This window comes from Hypanus sabinus, chromosome 26 (genome assembly GCF_030144855.1).
Source record: "Hypanus sabinus isolate sHypSab1 chromosome 26, sHypSab1.hap1, whole genome shotgun sequence".
In the NCBI taxonomy this organism is placed as follows: domain Eukaryota; kingdom Metazoa; phylum Chordata; class Chondrichthyes; order Myliobatiformes; family Dasyatidae; genus Hypanus; species Hypanus sabinus.
This window is the reverse complement of record NC_082731.1, coordinates 17,194,163-17,215,198: the sequence shown is the minus strand read 5'-3', so window position 1 is coordinate 17,215,198 and position 21,036 is coordinate 17,194,163. Positions and strand designations below refer to the sequence as shown.

Sequence of the window (21,036 nt, the reverse complement as noted above, 5' to 3'; positions counted from 1 at the left end):
TTCAGGTTAGACTGCTATTATTGCCCCTGCTCGTCCCACCCAGTTCTGCACCCTGGTCAGTGGACATGGGAGGAGTTGATTCCTCTGACATTGACCTTTAATGGTTCTGGAGTTTAATATTCTGGATCTTTGACAAATAAACCAGTTTTGAAATTATTTTGGGAATTAAGTAAATGCACAACAGAACCAGTATTAAATAGTGTGTCAACTCAGCCCAGTTGGTGGCTAACAGTGTTTCTATTCCACCACAGAGCGTTTATATCTATCCCTGCTCTTCACCTCCCTGTGGCAATGGGTTCCAAATTGTCACCACTCTGTGAGTGAAGAGCTTTCTCTTGAATATCCTACTTCAAGGAAATTCACCGGGAGACTTTCTACAGACTGATGAGGACAAGGTCAGTGCAATTATATCTGAAATAATCCCCATGGAATACTTGGAGTGTTCCCCAGGGGCTCAGGTATCCTCTCAGAGTCCAAAGATTATACCGGTTAGTAGGTTAATTGATCATTGAAAATTGTCCTGTGATTCGGTCAGGGTCAATTGGGTTTGTTGGGGTGACGTGGCTCAAAGATCGACAAGAGCCTACACTGCATTGTTTCACTAAATAAAATCTCTGGGCTGAGGTAGAATGACGTTGATTATTAAACTCCTTCCCTGCTCTTTTCAGCGTAATGGGTCATTTTCCGGATTTACCAAGGGTTGTGTGTCACACAGCTGGGTTGTTACAATGCTCCACTGCCCTCTGAAGCCTGAATCCAATCATTGATTGGATGTTCAATTGAGCAGGGTTGGAAACCAGAGACGGGTCAGTAGGGGGCAGAGTTTGGAACTCTGGACACACATATATCCGTTTTCAACCCTTGGACAAGAGGGTGTATTTCATCCCAGCTGGAAACACGCACCTGCTTCCTGTCTGAAATGTGGTTTTGTTTAAACTTCTCATCGAAGCCCATTGGAGTTAGGGGCTGGAGAACACACCAGCACAGTCTCACTAGAGATCAGCTGCTGAGAGATTGATCTGAGCTGACGAGATGGCAGAGGGCTCAAAGCAGGGAAACGTCACTCACCTGCCGAGTGTGGGAAGGGAGTTTAGCGGTCATCCATCCTGCAGGTACACCAACAGGTTCACACTGGGGAGAGGCCGAATGTCTGGGTGGGGATATATTCAAAAGCCCAGTCTGAAGATTCATCAGCAAGTCCACACCACTGGGAGACAGTTCACCTGTTCCGACTGTTCAAAGGGGATTCATTGTGTCGTAAACTGAAGGGACATCGGAAAATTAACTCTGGGAAGAGGTCGCACACCTGCTGCTGGTGTGGGAAGGGACTCACTTGGTCGTATCAACTGCTGAATCTCACGATAGTCCACACTGGAGAGAGGCCATTCTCCTGCTCTGTGTGTGGAATGGGATTTAGTCAGGGATCAGAGCTGGGAGGGGTCTTTCAGCTGCTTTAAATGAACGAAGGGAATTCCTCAGTCATCCCAACTGCTGAAGTGCACTAAATTCACACGGGGAGGCAGTTTAAGTAACTCATGTTGAATTTTTAACACCCGTATTTGATGAGTTCAGCTGCAAGTTCGGTGGTGAGTGTTGGTGTCAGATTGCTGCTCTGCGTCACACGTGGAACAGAACGTTGGTCTCTGGGCAGAGTATGGGTTTGTTTTGTTGACATTGGATTAAATTTGACTGGAGCTTAATATCTTGAATCTGTGATGAATAAACCAGTTCAGTTGTAATTCTTGTGTTTCAGGTCTTTGCTGACTCTGCCGCAAACTCAGTGCGCAGTAGAGAGGCCATTCTGCCCCTCTGCTGGTGTTCCTGTTCTGCTCGTCCCATCACCCTGTAGTGATGTTCTTTTCTCTCTCTCTCTGTTCTCTCAGCTTCGCCTTCAACCCATCCCCGCCGCTCCCCTCAGTCTGTCCCTGTCGTGACGGTCACCGCTCTGGGTGAAGTGACGTCACCGATCACCTGGTCTCCCACAACTTGCACTCGCTCTTCCTTCAAACTTTATTTACTTGTGCACCGGGACAACGGTCCGGCCCCCGTCACCGAACTGTTCTGAAACTTCAGCTCAGAGTTGTCAGTTTTATATCGATACTGACCAACTAAAATCTTGTGCTTTTAATCCCTTATTTGCAAACTTGGAATACCAATCATGATACATTCTTTCTTTTTCAATCTTTTTATTAATATCAAAATAGTGGATACACATAGTATTGTTACACAATTGTTGGGGTTACATTGTTAATAGATAACATATATAATTATATATTCAGTTAGTACAAAGGCAACAACCCTCCCAAGGATGTTCAAGTACAAACGTAGAGTTTACAAAAAAAAAGGATTAACATATCCAAAAAGATTAAAAAAGAAGCAAAAAACACAAAAAAATATATCCCCCCCCCCCCCAGAAAAAAGCTAACCTAACCAGTTCTAACCTAACACAGAGAAAAAACTAAGAAAAGAAAAGAACATGGGCTGTTTATAGCATAAAAAACAGGACCATTAGTGTCACCCGCTCCGAACCTCCCTACATGTATTAACATAAGTTCAGGTTTGGAAAGAGGTCATCACATGAAAGTGTTGAATAAAACGCTTGCAAGTCTGACCAAATTTCATAGAAGGGTCGTATATAATACTTCTAATTTTTTCTACGTTTAAACATAACATAGTTTGAGAGAACCAATGAAATGTGGTGGGAGGATTAATCTTCCTTCCAATTCAGCAAAATCGATCTTTTAGCCATTGATGTGAGAAGTGGAATCATCCGACGCGCTGAAGGGGTTAAATGGTGTGATTCTATCGTTGGTAAACCAAAAATTGCCGTTATACGACGAGGTTGTAAATCAATATTCAGAACAGTTGAAATAATTCAAAGATATCTTCCCAATAGTTTTTCAGAGTGGAACATGACCAAAACATATGAGTTAAAGAAGCGGTCTCAGAATGACATCTGTCACGTACTGGACTTGTATGAGAATAATAACCAGCTAATTTATCCTTATACATCGATACATTCTGACAGGTGTTAATAACCAACACAACTGCACGCTATTTACTTCTTTATTTGTTTGATCAAAAGCGGCCAATTAGGTTTTAGTTTTAGTTAGAGTCATTGTCCAATGGAAAATGCCAGCTTCTCACTCCTACACTGGCATCTTTATGCCAATTGATTTTCCTGCAGACTACAGAATTTGAACTTGGACTTTACCCATACCCTTAATCATGATGGCTGAAGGGGGATGAAATGGGGAATTTAGCTCTTATTTCCAGTTCAATGGCAACTTATTTCCTAAACCAATGAATGCCCAATAATTTTCTAAATCTAAAAGAAGATGAAACTGAAATGCTTTTGCTTAGTCCCAAGGCCATAAGAGATAAACTTTTTTTTATATAAACTTAGAAACTAAGGCACCCCTTGTAAAATCAGAATTAATAAGCATGGGTTTTATCCATGATTCAGATTTGAATTTAAAACCCCACATCAAGAAAGTGATCACAGCGGCATTTCTAAACTTCAGGAATATTGCAAAGGTATGCCTGTTGCTTCAAAAATTAATTCACACCTTTATTTTTACTGATCTTCCAAAGCAATCTATTCACAAACTCATTGAAACTACCACGGCTACACTTTAACCTAAAACCAGGATGAGGGGGCATATCGCCCCCACCCTAGCTCCTCTGCACTGGCTTCCCATATCTTTTAAAATTGATTTTAAAGCTTTCAATGGTCCGGGACCAGAATACATCACGGAATCGCCTTCGTTTTATAATCCTGCTCGAGCTCTCAGGTCTTCTGCTGTTCCTTTAAATTTAACCTATTTCCCTCAAAAGATAATAGGCAGATCAGCTTTTTTGAACTATGCTTCAATACAGTGGGTATCAGTAGCAAAAGCTGTAAGGGGTTCAGAGTCAGGTCACACTTGTGAATGCTGACTCAAAGCCTGTTCATTTATTTAAACTTGATTTTAACTGACATCTTTTTGTCTATTAGTTTCATGTTTGCACTTTATCCCTTTGGAAGCCAGTTTGAAGAGATTATCTGTGGGAAAGTGTTCTATAAATTATTATTATTGACGTTATGGTCTAGTTTGTCCATTTTGGCTGCTTCTGAGGACCACAGAATAAGAACCAGGTTTATTATCACTGACACACGTGGTGAACTGTGCTGTTCTCTGCCAGCGGTACAAAGCAGGGCATAACATCACTGTCACAATCATAAATAATAGTGTTCATGTACCCCTCCCTCTCTCTCCACTCCTTCCTTCCCTCCCACTCCCTCCTCTCCTCCCATTCCCCCTCCTCCTCCTCCCCATCACCTCCCTCACATCACTTCCCTGCCCTCTCCCTTACAGCCCCCCCTCATTTTCCTCTTTGCCAGACTCTCTCAATCTCCCCCTCCTCTCATTTCCTTCCCTCCCCTCTCTCCGTCTCTCCAACGTTCCATCACCACCTCTGTCCCTTGTACTACGCTATCACATTTCTTCTCCATTCCTACCTTCTTCCCATCACTCACCCTCCCTCTACCACTCCCTGTCTCCCACACTAACTATTCCCACTCCACCTCCCTCCATCCCACCCTCTGTCCCTCCCACCATGACTCTGCCACTCTCCCCCTTCCTTTCCCTCCCACTGAACCATCATTTCACTCTCCCTCTACCTCACTCTTTCCACTCTACCATCTTCCCTCCCTCTACTCACACCCTCTCCCCCCTAACCTCCTTCACTCCTGGTCCTTCCCTCATACTGGCTTTCTGAGCTGCCTCCATTTCCAACTCCCACTGCAAGGCTCCCTGCCCCCCCCCACCACTTCCACTCCCTCTCCTCCTTCCTCCACCTCCCCTCCTCTCTCCTCTCCTTCCTTCATCCCCTAACCCAACCTGCCCAAACCACCTATCTCGTACTCTCTCCATCTTGGCCACCTGCTGCTTTCTCGCTCTCCCCACTCCTGCCTTCCCAATCCCTCTCTCCTCCCTTTCTCTCACCCATCCTTCTCTCTACCACCTCCCTCCTCCAACCCTCTCCCACCCTTCCTCCCTCTATCCCTCGCTGTCCCCCTCCCACCACCCATCTTGCCCTCCCACCCCTTCCCTCCTTCCATCCCTCTCTCTACCTCCTCTATCCTTCTCACCCTCACTCCCTCTCCTTAATCAATAACTCAACTTCACTTCCCTAAGCCCTCAACCCCCCACCCAGTGCCGACCCTTCTTCCTGTTATGGTCTGGTCCGGATCCCGCTTGCCGGGTCTTGATTCGGTCCGTGGACTCCGGGTCTTGTAGCCGTCCCTCCTTTCACCCTTAAGCCCAAATAGGATCATCCTGGCTTAAGGAGGTGCACCTGAGACCTATCGGCTGGCAGGTGTATATAAGGGGCTCCTGGACCGAGTCTAGTTTTGGGGGGTGGGGGGTCGTCATTCTGTTGCGACCCGGCTTGGAGTACCCACCGTTAATCATCTCGTTCTGTAAGTCCGTTGTTGTAGTCACCCTGGATCGAGCTCCCTTCTGATCCCTTACCACTGTTGGGTAAGCAGGCTGGTGGAAGGGCTCTGACCCTTTCCTACCCCTCTCTTCCAACGGGTTGTGCCCCGCAACCTGCCCAGGTGCTCCACGTCTTGCCCAAGCCCCAGTGTTCCTGCCCGGGAGGCGGTCCTGCCCAGGGGGCTCTCCTCCCAGCATTCCTTGTCCCATAGACCCATCCTTTAGCCTAGCCAGGGTCCTGCCTTCGCCATGAACTCTCTGAACCCCAGCATCATCTTTGCTTGCCACGGTCTCCCCATCTTGTTCTATCCTTTAGTTGTTCCTGTCTTGCCCCTAGTACTTCAGTGCCTGGGTCCTGCATTTGGGTCCAGTCTGCACGTCCCCTTGTGACACTTCCTCTCTACCCCTCCCAACTCACTCTCACCGTCACATCTCCCCCACTTAATCCTCCCTTTCCCCTCCTCCTCTCCATCACCCTCAATCCTTTCCTTCCCTATCCTCCTCTCCTCCCCCACCCCCTGTGAACAACAATGGAACAGATTGATTAAACATTTTGACTGAGTCATGTTAGAAATGATTCCTGCTGGGGAAACAAGTTCACCCAGATACAGAGGGGCTTCTCCGCAAAGGATTCTCAGCTCGATTAATCAGCTACATGTGCCAAAACGGTTCACTTCCCACTGTCACCCCTCCCTACCTTCCTTTTCCACATCCCATGTTGCCTCCCCTTCCTTTCCATTTCCCCCTCCCTCCATCACCCCTGCCTTATGCAGTCCCCCCTCCCAATTCTACCTTCCTCACCCACCATCGCTATCTGCCTCCACCATCCCCTCCTCCCCTTTCCCTGCCTCCTGCCCTTTCCTCCCTTGCCCACCCTCCTCTCCTCCACTTCTCTTTCTCTTCCTTCCCCACCCCACCCTCTCATTTTATCCCTACCAGCTACGACGGAATAGATCGATCAAACATTTTTACTGACTCAGGAATTGCTCCCGCTGGTGAACTTGCAGTACGGGAGCCAAGATAAAAATGAATTACCTTCAAAACCAGCGTGAATACAGAGAGGCTTCCTCGTGTCGGAGGCCTGATGGATTCTCAGCTCAATCGACCAGTCACAAGCAACCCCCTTCCCCCCCCCCACCTTCTATGCCTCCACCTCCCTCTCCGCACCCCCACAGTCGCCTCTCTTCCTCCTCAGCCCACCACATGAGGAGAGATGCTGCCCATCCCACGTGCTAGCGAGGGTAAGAATCGGATGACGTGGCAGATGAATGCGATGCTGAGGAACTGGTGCAGGGGACAGGGGTTCAGATTGATGGGTCATTGGGATCTCTGCTGGAGAAGGTGCGGCGAGTACAAGAGGGACGGGTTACATCTGCAGCCGAGCAGGACCAACATCCTTGCGGGCAGGTTTAGTGGAGCTTTAAACTAAATGGGCAGGGGGATGGTGTGGTGAACTATGTGCCTGTCTGGACACGCCCCCTGCTGACTGCCCCTGTGGCTCCTCCCACACTGTCTCCCTGTGGTGAACTACATATACCTGTCTGGACACGCCCCCTGCTGACTGCCCCTGTGACTCCTCCCACAGACCGTGGCTCCTCCCACACTGTCTCCCTGTGGTGAACTACGTATACCTGTCTGGACACGCCCCCTGCTGACTGCTCCTGTGGCTCCTCCCACTGACCGTGGCTCCTCCCACACTGTCTCCCTGTGGTGAACTACGTATACCTGTCTGGACACGCCCCCTGCTGACTGCCCCTGTGGCTCCTCCCACACTGTCTCCCTGTGGTGAACTACATATACCTGTCTGGACACGCCCCCTGCTGACTGCCCCTGTGACTCCTCCCACAGACCGTGGCTCCTCCCACACTGTCTCCCTGTGGTGAACTACGTATACCTGTCTGGACACGCCCCCTGCTGACTGCTCCTGTGGCTCCTCCCACAGACCGTGGCTCCTCCCACACTGTCTCCCTGTGGTGAACTACATATACCTGTCTGGACACGCCCCTGCTGACTGCTCCTGTGGCTCCTCCCACAGGCCCCTGTATAAAGGCGATCTGAGGCCTGACGCTCGGCCTCAGTCTCCAGGACATAGTATGATAGACACTCACTCCTGGTTCCTTCTTCCAGTCAATAAAAGCCGATATCTCGCCTTACGTCTCAGTGTGAGTTATTGATGGTGCTGAGGGTGAGGTTGTTGGTCTACAAACAACAGAAATCTGTAATGAGACTCCGAGCAAGAAGAGGCTGTTGATAGGGTAAAACTGCAAAAACAACAGGTTGAGTTGCAATGTAAAGGTGGACAAAATCAAAAAGGATTGCAGGACTGGGGGTTTTATATTTGAATGTGGTGTATGGAATAAAGTAGATGAACTTGCAGCACGGTTACAGATTTGAATGTCTGATGTTGTTGGCATCACCGAATCGTGGCTGAAAGAAGATTATAGCTGGGAGCTTGATGTCCAAGAATACTCATTGTATTGGAAGGACAGGCTGGTCGACAGTGTACAGTTCTGTGTGCACTGTATTGTGTACAGTTCTGGTCACCAACTTACTGCAAAGATGTCAACAAAACAGAGAGAGTTTACAGAGGAAATTTACTAGAACGTTACCTGGGTTTCAGCACCCAAGTTTCAGAGAAAGGTTGAACAAGTTAGGTCTTTATTCTTTGGAGCGTAGAAGGTTGAGGGGGGACTTGATAGAGGTATTTAAAATTATGAGGGGGATAGATAGAATTGACGTGGATAGGCTTTTTCCATTGAGAGTAAGGGAGATTCAAACAAGAGGACATGAATTGAGAGTTAAGGGGCAAAAATTTAAGGGTAACACGAGAGGGAACTTCCTTACTCAGAGAGTGGTAGCTGTGCGGAATGAACTTCCAGCAGAAGTGGTACAGGCAGGTTCGATTTTGTCATTTTAAACAAAAATTGGATAGGTATATGGACAGGAAAGGGATGGAGGGTTATGGGCTGAGTGCAGGTCAGTGGGACCAAGTGAGAGTAAGCGTTCGGTATGGACCAGAAGGGCCGAGATGGCCTGTTTCCGTGCTGTAATTGTTATATGGTTATATAGACAGAGGGGTTGGCGTGGCTCTGTTGGTAGAAAGATCTGCCAAATGTTGGGAAGGTGTTGAATCATTGTGGGTAGAGCTAAGGAACTTGAAGGGTAAAAAAAAAAATACTGATGGGGGTTGTATACAGACCCCCAAACAGTAGTAAGGATGGACTACAGATTACAACGAGAAATAGAAAATGCATGTCAAAAGGGCAACGTTACAATAGTCATATGAAAACAAGCGTGATTTTTGATCTGCTGTTAGAGAACGAGCAGGGCAGGTGACAGAAGTTTGTGTAGGGGAACACTTTGCATCCAGTGACCACAACGCCATTAGATTCAAAGTAAATTTGAAAAACGATATAGTTCTTGTCTGCGGACTGAAATTCTAAATAGGAGAAAGGCCAATTTTAACAGTATCGGAAAGGATCTAGTAAGTGCGGGTTGGGAGAGACTGTTTTCTGGCAAAGGTGTACTTGGTAAGTAGGAGGCCCCCAGAGGTGAAATTTTGGGAGTACAGAGCCTGGATGTGCTTGTCAGAATCAAAGGTAAATGTAACGCCCAGGCCATCGCTTGTGTATGTCTAGGGGAAAATCCGTCCACCCGCCAAACCGGGTCTCCCGTTTGCGTGGATGCTGTGAAATGCACTCTGGTACAAACTCGCACTCACAATACCGGACAGCACACGAAACTCATCAAAGTTCAACCAATTCTTGCACAACCGTTGGAGCTCAATTATCGAAGTCTTCGGTCCACTATTCGATCTTCTCCGACCTCCTCGACCCGCCGCCTGGGGCCAACCTCGGTGGTCGGCCAGAGCGCGTCCAGCACCTCCTTCCTCTATGGTTCTCCTCCCGAGAAACCCGCGCACTCGCTCCGGGTTCCCACACATACAGATAGAACAACATTGCCACCATTGGTTAGTTGCTCCGTTCTCAATAACTATCCCAAACATTTCAACTAAACAGAGCATTACCTCATCAGTTACCCACATCATTATAACTCTACAGAGAAGCCATTTTATATATGCAGTTTACAGTTAACATGGAGTTAATAATCTGAGAACCCTACATAAAGATAACAGAGTCAATAGAAGTGGCCCCTGTGCAGAGAAGGAGGCGTTTGCTGTCCTGAGGTAAATCAGTGTGCACAAATCTCCGGGGCCTGACGAAGTGTTCCCTCAGACACTATGCCAGACAAATTCAGAAGTTGCCGGAGCCCTAGCAGAGATGTCTAAATCATCCCTAGCGATAGGAGAAGTAGCAAAGGATTAGAGGTCGGCCAATGTTGCTCCTCTGTTTAAAAAGGACTAAACATGAGCCTGGAAATGAAAGGCCAATGAGTCTGATGTCAATAGTGAGCAAGTTATTGGAAGATATTCAAAGGGACTGGATATATAAGCATTTAGATAGACAGGGACTGATTAAAGACAGTCAACACTTATCCGAGGTAGGTCATGTCTAACCAATCTTACAGAGTTGTTAGAGGAAGTTACCAGGAAAGTGGATGAAGACAAGGCAGTGGATGTTGTTTACATGGACTTTAGTGAGGCATTTGACAAGGTCCTGCATGGGAATTTCAGTCGCTCTGCATTCAAGATGAGGTAGTAAATTGGATTAGACATTGGCTTTGTGGGAGAGGTCAGAGGGTGGTAGTAGAGACATGCCCCTCTGACTGGAGGCCTGTGACTAGTGGAGTGCTGCAGGGATTGGTGCCGGGTCCATTGATATTTGTCATCTGTGTCAAGGATCTACAAGTCTGTAGATGATAATGTGGTCTACACCAAATGGATGACAGCAAGATTGGGGTTGAAGTGGACAGCGAGGAAGATTTTCGTGGATCTGGATCAGCTGGAAAACTGGGCTGAAACATGTTGCCGTGACTGGGGGATTTGAGTTATAAGGAAAGATTGAATAGATTGAAACCTTGCTCCTTGTAATGTAGAAGATAGCGAGGAGATTTCATAAAAGTACACAAAATTACCAGGTGTGCAGACAGGGTAAGCGCAGGCAGGCTTTTCCCCACTGAGGTTGGGTAGAACTACATCCAGAGGTTAGGGATGAGGATGAAAAGGTAGAAAAGTTTAAGGGAACATGAGGGGAAACATCTTCACTCAGAGGGTCGAGAGAGGGTGGAACGAGCTGCCAGCACGAGCGGTCCATTCCTGCTCTTCACCTCTCACTCCAAGTGTGGGGAGATGAGTTAAGTTTGGATAGAGACATTGATGGTAGACTATGATCCTGGTGCAAGTCGATGGGCGTAGGTAGCTTAAGTAGTTTCAGCATGGAGTAGATGGGCCAAAGGGCCTGTTTATAGAATCATAGAAAATCTACAGCACAATACAGGCCTTTCGGCCCACAATGCTGTGCCCAACATGTACTTACTTTAGAAATTACCTAGGGTTACCCATAGCCCTCTAGTTTTCTACGCTCCGTGTACCTATCCAGGGGTCCCTTAAAAGACCCTATCGTATCCACCTCCACCACCATCGCCAGCAGCCCATTCCACGCACTCACCACTCTCAGCGTAAAAAACTTATTCCTGACATCTCCTCTGTACCTATTTCCAACCACCTTAAAACGGTGTCCTCTAGTGATATCCATTTCAGCCCTGGAATAAAAAGCCTCTGACTATCCACACGATCAATGCCTCTCATTATCTTGTACACCTCTATCAGGTCACCTCTCATCCTCCGTCACTCCAAAGAGAAAAGGCCAAGTTTACTCAACCTATTCTTGTAAGGCCTGCTCCCCAATCCAGGCAACATCCTTGCAAATCTCCTCTGCACCCTCTCTATAGTTTCCACATCCTTCGTGTAGTGAGGTGACCAGAAATGAGCACAGTACTCCAAGTGGGGTCTGACCAGTGTCCTACATAGCTGCAACATTACCTCTTGGCTCCTAAACTCAATCCCATGATTGATGAAGGCCAATACACCATACGCCTTCTTAACCACAGAGTCAACCTGCGCAGCAGCTTTGAGTGTCCTATGGACTATGGCCCCAAAATCCCTCTGATCCTCCACACTGCCAAGAGTCTTACCATTAATACTATATCTGCCGTCATATTTGACCTACCAAAATGAACCACCTCACACATATCTGGGTTGAACTCCATCTGCCACTTCTCAGCCCAGTTTTTCTCCTATTTAGTCCTGCTGTAACCCCTGACAGCCTTCCACACTATCCATAACACCCCCAACCTTAGTGTCATCAGCAAATTTATTAACCCATCCCTTCACTTCCTCATCCAGGTCGTTCATAAAAATCACAAAGAGTAGGGGTCTCAGAACAGATCCCTGAGGCACACCACTGGTCACCGACCTCCATGCAGAATATGACCCGTCTACAACCACTCTTTGCCTTCTATGAGCAAGCCAGTTCTGGATCCACAAAGCAATGTCCCCTTGGATCCCATGCCTCCTCACTTTCTCACTAAACCTTGCATGGGGTACCTTATCAAATGCCTTGCTGAAATCCAAATACGAGGGGTGATTTATAAGTTTGTGGCCTAAGCTAGAAGGTGTCAATTTTAGAAAACCTAGCACATTTATTTTTCAACATAGTCCCCTCCTACATTTACACACTTAGTCCAGCAGTCGTGGAGCAGACGGATCTTGGACCTTTGGAAAGTGTCCACAGATGGGTGTTGGATAAGTTTGTGTCCTAAGGTAGAAGGAGATGAGTTATACAGCTCTCGTTACATGCACATGCAGTTCAACTCTTTGAGTGATTAGCAGAAAGTTTGAAGTTACTAACTCATCTCCTTCTACCTTCGACCACAAACCTATCAATCATCCCTGCTGTGGAAATTTTCTGGAGGTCCAAGATCCGTATGCTCCATGACCGCTGGACTAAGTGTGTAAATGTGGGAAGGAACTATGTTGAAAAATAAATGTGCTAGGTTTTCTAAAGTTGACTCCTTCTACCTTAGGCCACGAAGATATCTATCACCCCTTGTACACTACATCTACTGCTCGACCTTCATCAACATGTTTAATCGCATCTTCAAAAACTTCAATCAGGCTCGTACGGCAAGACTTGCCTTTGACAAAGCCATGCTGGCTATTTCTAATCATATTATGCCTCTCTAAATGTTCATAATTCCTGCCTCTCATGATCTTTTCCATCACCTTACCAACCACTGAAGTAAGACTCACTGGTCTATAATTTCCTGGGCTATCTCTACATCTGCAACCCTCCAATCTTCCGGAACTTCTCCCGTCCCCATTGATGATGCAAAGAGCATTTCCAGATGCTCAGCAATCTCCTTCCTCACCTCCCAAGGTAGCCTGGGGTACATCTCATCTGGTCCCTGTGTCTTATCCAACTTGATGCTTTCCAAAAGCTCCAGTACGTCCTCATTCTTAATATCTACATGCTCTACAATGGGCAGGTGGGCAGCGAGGGTGGCGTGGGTCTCTGGGTAAAAATGAAATCAAATCATTGGAAAGAGGTGATATAGTGCGAGTAGGTGTTGAATCATTGTGGGTAGGATTAAGAAACTGAAAGACTCTGATGGAAGTTATGCACATAGCCCCAAATAGTAAGGATGTGATTACTACTGGAGATAGAAAATGCATGATAAGAAGGCAATGGGTTGATAGTCGTGGGGAATTTCAATAGGCAGATAAATTGGGAAAATCAGGTTGGTGCTGGATCCCAAGAAGGAAAATTTCTAGAAGGCCCATGAGATGATATTTCAGAGCAGCTCGTGGCTGTTCCTACTAGGGGATCAGCTGTTCTGGGTTGGGGGTTGTGTAATGAATCAGAATTGATTAGAGAGTTAAGGTAAAGGAAACCTTAGGGGCCAGTGATCATAATATGATCGACTTTGCCCTGAAGTTTCAGAAGGAGCAGCTTAAGTCAGATGTAGCAACATTACAGTGGAGTGAATGGAATTACAGAGACATCAGAGGAGAGCTGGCCAAAGTTGATTGAAAAAGAACACTGGCAGGGATGATGACAGAGCAGCAAAGAGTGGAAATTCTGAAAACTATTCGGAAGGCACAGGATACATACATCCCAAAGAGGAAGAGGTATTCTAAAGAAAAGATGACACAACCGTGGATAACAAGAGATGTCAAAGCCAAAGAGAGCAAAAATTAGTGGGAAGTTAGAGGATTGGGAAGCTTTTAAAAACAAACAGAAGGCAACTAAAAACCATAAAGAAGGAAAAGATGGAATATGGAGCTAAGATAACCAATAATATTCAAGAGGATACCAAAAGTTTCTTCAGATCCATAAAGTGTAAAAGAGAGAAGAGAGTAGTTATCCGCCGAGAGTACCCGAGCGGCGATGGTGGGACCGAGGCCGGATCGGGAAAAGGAAGATCGATTAGATCCTAGGGAGGGCCGGGAGATCGAGGCCGCACGGATAGGCAGGTGCTGAGTGAGCAGGGAAGAGGCTAAACTCAGAAAAGGTTTCCTTTCCCCCTCCTCGCTCAGTCCTATGTCCCCGTCGACCCCTTGAGCATTCCCGTCTGTGGGACGCCCACTTCTCCGTCTCCTGTCCCCGACCCGCCCTGCTGTCAGCATCATCCCGTCGCCCCATTCTCTGTGCTACCGCTCTCCCCTCCCCACCCCACTCCGTCTTATATTTTTCCATTGCCCCTCAACTCCATACTTCCGGCTCGCCCCTCCACTCTCAACACCCAACACCCCGCCCCAGTTCCAGTACCCCCGTCCCCTTCTCTCCCTAATCTCTTGGCCACTTCCTTCCCATCTCACACATACCTATAAGTCGCCCCTTCCCACCTTAGGTCGTGCAGGTTCAGGAGCTTATTAATACCATCAGACTTCTGAACCAGAGGCTATAACTTCATTTACCCCAGCACTGAACTGATTCCACAAACTATGGACTGACTTTCAAGGTCTCTACGACTCAAGTTTTCAATATTTATTACCATTGTGGTGTTTTTATTTCTTTTTGCACGTTGGCTGTTTGTCTTTGCTGTGTGCGGATTTTCATTGCTTCTGCTGTGTTTCTTTGTACTTACTGTGAATGCCCGCTAGGAAATGAATCTCAGGGTGCAATATGGTGTCCTATATGTACTTCGATAATAAAATTTACATTGAAATTTGAACTTCACTCTGTTTCTGCCGTGTCGCTCGCTCTCAAGTTTGTCTCTGGATAGCCCAGCCCCTTCCCTTCCCACATCCTTCATCACTGCATCTTTATCATCCCTTCTCCACCCCACCATTCTCCCTTACCCCACCCCACCCCCCCCCCATTTCTGGGCCAATCCTCCGCACTGAGCAGATCTCTGGGTTACCCCTGCTCTCGTGTCTCTCCTTCACCCAGCGTCGCCCCTGCCCTCTCATTCACCCGCACCAGCTACCCGCACATCGCTTGATTCCCCAGGATACTGCGTCTCCCTCTTCACCACACCCCACTCTAGATTGACCCCCTTCCAAACACTAACCGCACCCTTCCCGGTCTTTATGTTGCCCCCTGCTACCTGCCTCTGTGTTAACCCACCCACCTGCTCTTGGATCGCCCTCTTCCCCCTCCCTCTTCTCGGGGACTCCTGCATTCTTCTCACCGAGTACTCGGGTCGCTCCTTCTCCCGCTTTCTCTGGGACACCCCAACCTGCCCGTCCTTTATTCCTTTTCTGCCCCACATCTCCGGATGCCCCTTCGCACCCTCCATCACTCCGTCGTCTTCTCCTTCACCTATCTGTAGGCGGCCTTCTAACCATTTCCCTCTTAACCCCAACATTTCTCTGGGTCGACCTCTGCCTCCTTCCCCCACCTCAGGGTCGTCCCTTATCCCCATTACCCATCTCAGCCCCCACCAGTCCTCCTGCCTCTTCCTCTTCCATCCTCTGTTGTGCCCCTCCTCAATCCCGTCTCTTCCCTACCCGTCTCTATAATGTCCTCTCCCCCCTTTACCCTCTCTTCACCTCCCTGTATCTAACACCCTCGTCCCCTTCACACTATGTCAGAAGGGTGTTCCCTCGCCTCCCATCATCTATCTGGGACTCCCCACTCTCTCTACTCCGACGCGCCCCTTTCCCTAACCTCCGACGCCGCCTCACCCATACATCTGAAAATTCAAAAATCAAAGTAAATTTCTTATTAAGTTACGGCTGTGAAAACCAAGTTATCAGATGTACTTAAAATGGAGGGTGGCACGTTCTTGGTTAGTAAGGGTGTCAAAAGTTACAGGGAGATTGCAGGGAAATAGAGTCAAAAGGAAAGATAAATAAATCAGTGAGAATCGAATGCCGGGAAAAAAACCTCAATGGGTCGATTGGTTTAATTCTGTTCCTGTTTTGTGGTCTTATGATTATCATGCCGATGGTGTTAGTGTATGTTCCGACATGGACAAAATTGTCCCATGAACATTTGAGAAAGTAAAATGTAGTCTGTCATAAGGGATGATCTGAAAATTCATAATTCAAAATAAATTGATTATTCACACACACACACGCGCGTCACTATATTTTACCCCGATATTCATTCTCCCGTCGGCACTAGCACATAGCGGTTAGTGGAGCACTTTACAGAACAGTCACCTGGGCTCAATTGACGCCACTGTTTGTAACGAGTTTGTCTGTTCTCCATGTGGGTTTCCACCTTGTGCTGCGGTTTCCCCCCACATCCCAAAGTGGAACAGTATAGCAGGTTAATAGCAGGTTACGCGAATGCTGTTGGGTTGTGGACGCTCATTGGGTGGGAAGTGCCAGTTACCGTAAAGTAAAATGGGTGGTTAAACTCCTCCTCCGCTCTTTTCAACGATATGGGATAATTTCGCTGATTTCAATGGCCTCTGCCTCACAGAGCTGGGAGGCTGCAATACACCGGTCCGCAGTACGAGAAGAAACGGTCGGTAAATCTTCAATGGAGCAGGATAAGGAAGCCAACAGAGGCCAACACAAGGCAGGGCTTGGGGCTACGGAGAGGAGGAGGGGATCAGAAGAAGAGGATGTGGTTGCAAATGAAATATCAGCAACATTGGGAAACTGATTGACTGGAACAAAAAATGTTTATTCCTATAAAATGCTGGAGGAACTCAGCAGCATCAGTGGAGCGAAATAAATAGTCGGTATTTCAGGGCAGGAGAAGGGTTTCGGCCTGAAGCCTCGACTGTTTATCCCTCTGCATAGATGCTAACAGGCCTGCTATTATATTTCCAGCATCTGCAGAATCTCTTGTGTTTTTGTTTTATGCCTGCATTTGTGTGTGGACTTTGATCCTTGAAACACAGAATGCCTGTTGATGTCGAGTATATTGTTTGTGGGAGCTTGTTAAAGTAGTCGCTGAGCTCTTCACCTAAAAACATTGGCTGGATTTGAAACTTCTGGCAATGGGACTAGGTGAGAGTAAGCGTTCGGCACGGACTAGAAGGGCCGAGCTGGTCTGTTTCTGTGCTGTAATTGTTATATGGTTACATAGGGGTACCGGAGCTTTTTAGACGCTATAAATGGCACTGTGCATACCCAGAAGGCTCAGCGCATCAGAATTCGCTAGCGGAGACCCGCCGATCACACTGCGCATGCGCCGAGGTCACAGACTGTTTCCAAAATCACGCATGCGCACGGTGGACAGAAGACTCTGGACCTTCGGCGTCAGGTAGGATTGGGACCCCGACGGGGCGACATGGGGCCGGCGTCCGCAGCCTGACAAAGGGGCAATTGCTGCGGCCGCCGGACACACCGTGGCTCTGGACCCCGAAACAGTCCTGCTCATTTCCCTCACCCTCTGCCCCATGATTCGCACCCGGGCCCCAGGGGATTTTTTTTACTGCTGAGCGCTATTTACCAGCGCATGCGTGAAATGTTGTGTCGGGGCACTCGCAAGTACTTCTGGCTAAGATTTCCCCGCAGTTCACAGAGTGTGTTTGGAAACGCAGACGGACGGAATGGGAACAGCTGTCTGAATCGAAGGATTTGAAACGGAACAAAGATTCTGGAAAGATTCCACGGAACTGCATGGGACTTCCAGAGCACCTTCTTGGTAGATAACGTGCTCAGTTGAGCCTCCGCGCCCAGCGCATAATTCTCCGTAACTTCCGACATCTCCAACGGGATCACACCACGAAGCACATCTTTCCCTAACCCCCCTTCCCCACCCTACTTTCATCTTGACGCAGGCATCGCTCCCTGCTCGACTCCCTTCTCCAGTCTCCCTCCTGGCGCTTATCCTTGCGAGTGGAGCAAGTACTACGCCTGCCCCCTGCACCTCCCTCACTACCATACAGGGCCCCAAACAGTCCTTTCAAGTGAGGTGACGCTTCACCAGGGTTCACCAGTGAATGAAAGGTCTCTTGACATGTACTGTGTCAGATGCTCCCGGTGTGGCCTGACGTAGGCTGGGAAACCGCTTCGCTAAGCACCTACGCCCTGTCGGCAAGGTCCCGGTGGCCAGCCTTTCCAATTCGGCTTCCCAATCCCTTACGTCAGCCCATGGCCTCCTCTTCTGCCGTGGTGAGGCCACACTCAGGCTGGAGGAGTTTGGACAGCCCCCCAACGGATGGCATGAACATCGGTTTCCCGAACTTCTGGTAATTATTCTCTCCCCCCCCCCCCCATTTCACCATTCTCCATTCTCGTTTCCCTTTCACACATCTTATTAGCCCATAACCTCCCTCTGGTGCTTGCCCCTTCCCTTTATTCCATGGTCTTCTGTCTTCTCCTACCAGATTCCCCACTCTCCAGCCCTTTGTCTCTTTCAGCAATCAACTATGTCCCACTTCTCCTCTTCTGGTTTCACCTATCACCTACCACCTTCTCTCTCCCCCCCCCCCCCCCCCACGGCCCTTCTTACTCCTTTTTTTCCTGTCCTGATGAAGGGTCTCGGCCTCAAATGTCGACTGTTTATTCCTTTCCGTAGATACTGAGTTCCTCTGGCTCTGTGTGTGCGCTAAAGCCAATTTATACTTGTGCGTCACATGTAAGCCGTGGGTACTGCCTACCCTACACCGCAGGGTGACGTGCCCCTCCCCGACAAAGTAACTTGCGCGTCGCGGTGACACAGACCGCAACAACTGTGATTGGTCCGCTTGCTAGCATCGCATTTCCAGTTGCTTCTTCTCCGCCGTGTCTGTACGCCGGTGCAAAATAGATGAACCAAATCGCCAGATCTACCCGCCGACGCGTGGAACTGTTTGAAATGCGTTTCCTCGTCCATATCTCTCACGAAGAAACTCGACACAGTGGCATAGAAACCCCACCGCCAGCTGGCATTTTGGCGCACACCAACGCACGCTCGCTACGGCTGTAGCCTATGCAGAAGTGAAAATCACCGTGGCCCATGCGCACAAGTATAAATCAGCCTTTACTGGTGCTCCATTCAGTCAATTAATATGCAAATTAGTGCTGATTAGAATAGAAAACAAAACCCTTGCATTCACTTTGGTTCTGTTTGAAAATCACCTCAGTTCTACCTCTCCTGGTTCTGGATCTTTCTACCCACAAGAACGTGTTTAGTCCCATTCTCCCTGGGAACAGACTGATATCAGGCACCTTTGTCCGGGGTGACCAGTGACCTGTAGCACTCACACTGGTGGGGAGGAGGGTTTGAGTACTTAGAAAGCCTCCGTGTAATATCATGTGCTCTTTGTAACTCTGGGACATGCCCAGAACCTGAAGTAATACTGACTGGGAGAGACAAACTGAGCCAAGTCACAGATTGATGACGGGCAGATGTGTCCATTCTGGTACAGACAGAGAAAGATAGAGAATTTAGTTGTCAGTCTGGATTCCTGAACCATGCCCGGTTAGACAGTTCTGATTTGTTCCTCCAGCTTGGGTTGAACTTTGCTGTAGCAGAATAATATTAGAGCTCAATTATTTGATTGAGAATGCTCTCCTTCACCCATTGATGTCTTTTGTAAATCTTCTTACAGGTTGGAAACATAAAAGAATTTCTGTGCGGCGATCTTAAAAATAAAAACATGTCAGTTCTGCTGTCTTTGTCAGTTCACCAGCACTTGAAAACAATCAATATCTGACTGTAGAGGAGGAGGTGCTTGAGAAGACAGCACAGCACTCACAGCAAGGAGAATCCAATCACGTGTTCAGTGTCGGGGTGAAATTTGGGTGAACCCACCTGGATATAAAGCTTGTTACTTATCCTCAAGTAATTGAAGGTGCGACCTGGTATTTCCTTGCATACCAGTGAGTTTACACCATGGAGAGGCCGTTCACCTGCTCCGTGTGTGGGAAGGGATTCTCTCAGTCAACCCAGCTGATCATTCACCAGCGAGTTCACACTGGGGAGAGGCCATTCACCTGCTCTGAATGTGGGAAGGGATTTACTCGGCCATCTCATCTACTGGCACACCAGCGAGTTCACTCTGGGGAGAGACCGTTCATCTGCTCCGTGTGTGGGAAAAGATTCTCTACTTCAACTCAGCTGATGAGGCACCAGCCAATTCACACTGGGGAGAGGGCGTTTACCTGCTCCGAATGTGGGAAGGGATTCACTCAGTCATCTAGTCTACTGGCTCATCAACGAGTTCACACTGGGGAGACTCCGTTCACCTGCTCTGAATGTGGCAAGGGGTTTACTCGGTCATCTAGCCTTCTGGCTCACCAGCGTTGTCACACTGGGGAGAGGCCATTCACCTGCTCTGAATGTGGCAAGGGATTTTCTCGGTCATCTCACCTACTGGAACACCAACGTGGTCACACTGGGGAGAAACCGTTCACCTGCTCTGAATGTGGCAAGGGGTTTACTCGGTCATCTAGCCTTCTGGCTCACCAGCGTGGTCACACTGGGGAGAAACCGTTCACCTGCTCTGAATGTGGGAAGGGATTTTCTCGGTCATCTAAACTACTGGAACACCAGCGTGGTCACACTGGGGAGAAACCGTTCACCTGCTCTGAATGTGGCAAGGGGTTTACTTGGTCATCTAGCCTTCTGGCTCACCAGCGAATTCATACCAGAGACAGCCCATTCGTCTGTTCTGTGTGTGGGCAGGGATTCACCCAGTCAGCTCATCTGATGAGACACCAGCAAGGTCACACTGGAGAGAGCCTATTCACCTGTTCCATTTGCGAAAAAGGATTCACTCGGTCAGCTCAGCTGCAGATCCACCAGCGAGTTCACAGTGGGGAGAGGCCATTCAGCTGCTCTGAATGTGGAAAGAGGTTTACTCTGTCATCTTGCCTTCTGAGACACCAGCGAATTCACACTGGGGAGAGACCGTTCACCTGCTCTGAATGTGGGAAGGGATTCACTCAGTCATATGACTTGCAGGCACACCAGCAAGGTCACAGTGGGGAGAGGCCATTCAACTGCTCTGAATGTGGGATGGGGTTTACTCGGTCATCTAGCCTTCTGAAACACCAGCGAATTCACACTGGGGAGAAACCGTTCACCTGCTCTGAATGTGGGAAGGGATTTACTCAGTCATATGACTTACAGGCACACCAGCGAAGTCACAGTGGGGAGAGGCCATTCAGCTGCTCTGAATGTGGGAAGGGATTCACTCTGTCATCCTGCCTTCTGAGACACCAGCGAATTCACACTGGGGAGAGACCGTTCACCTGCTCTGA

The 21,036-nt window shown here is 48.3% G+C and overlaps 1 pseudogene; it reads left to right on the top strand.

Annotated features, from left to right (window-relative positions):
- Positions 1-21,036, top strand: part of LOC132381679 (zinc finger protein 721-like) — a 54,593-nt pseudogene that overhangs the window by 7,426 nt on the left and 26,131 nt on the right.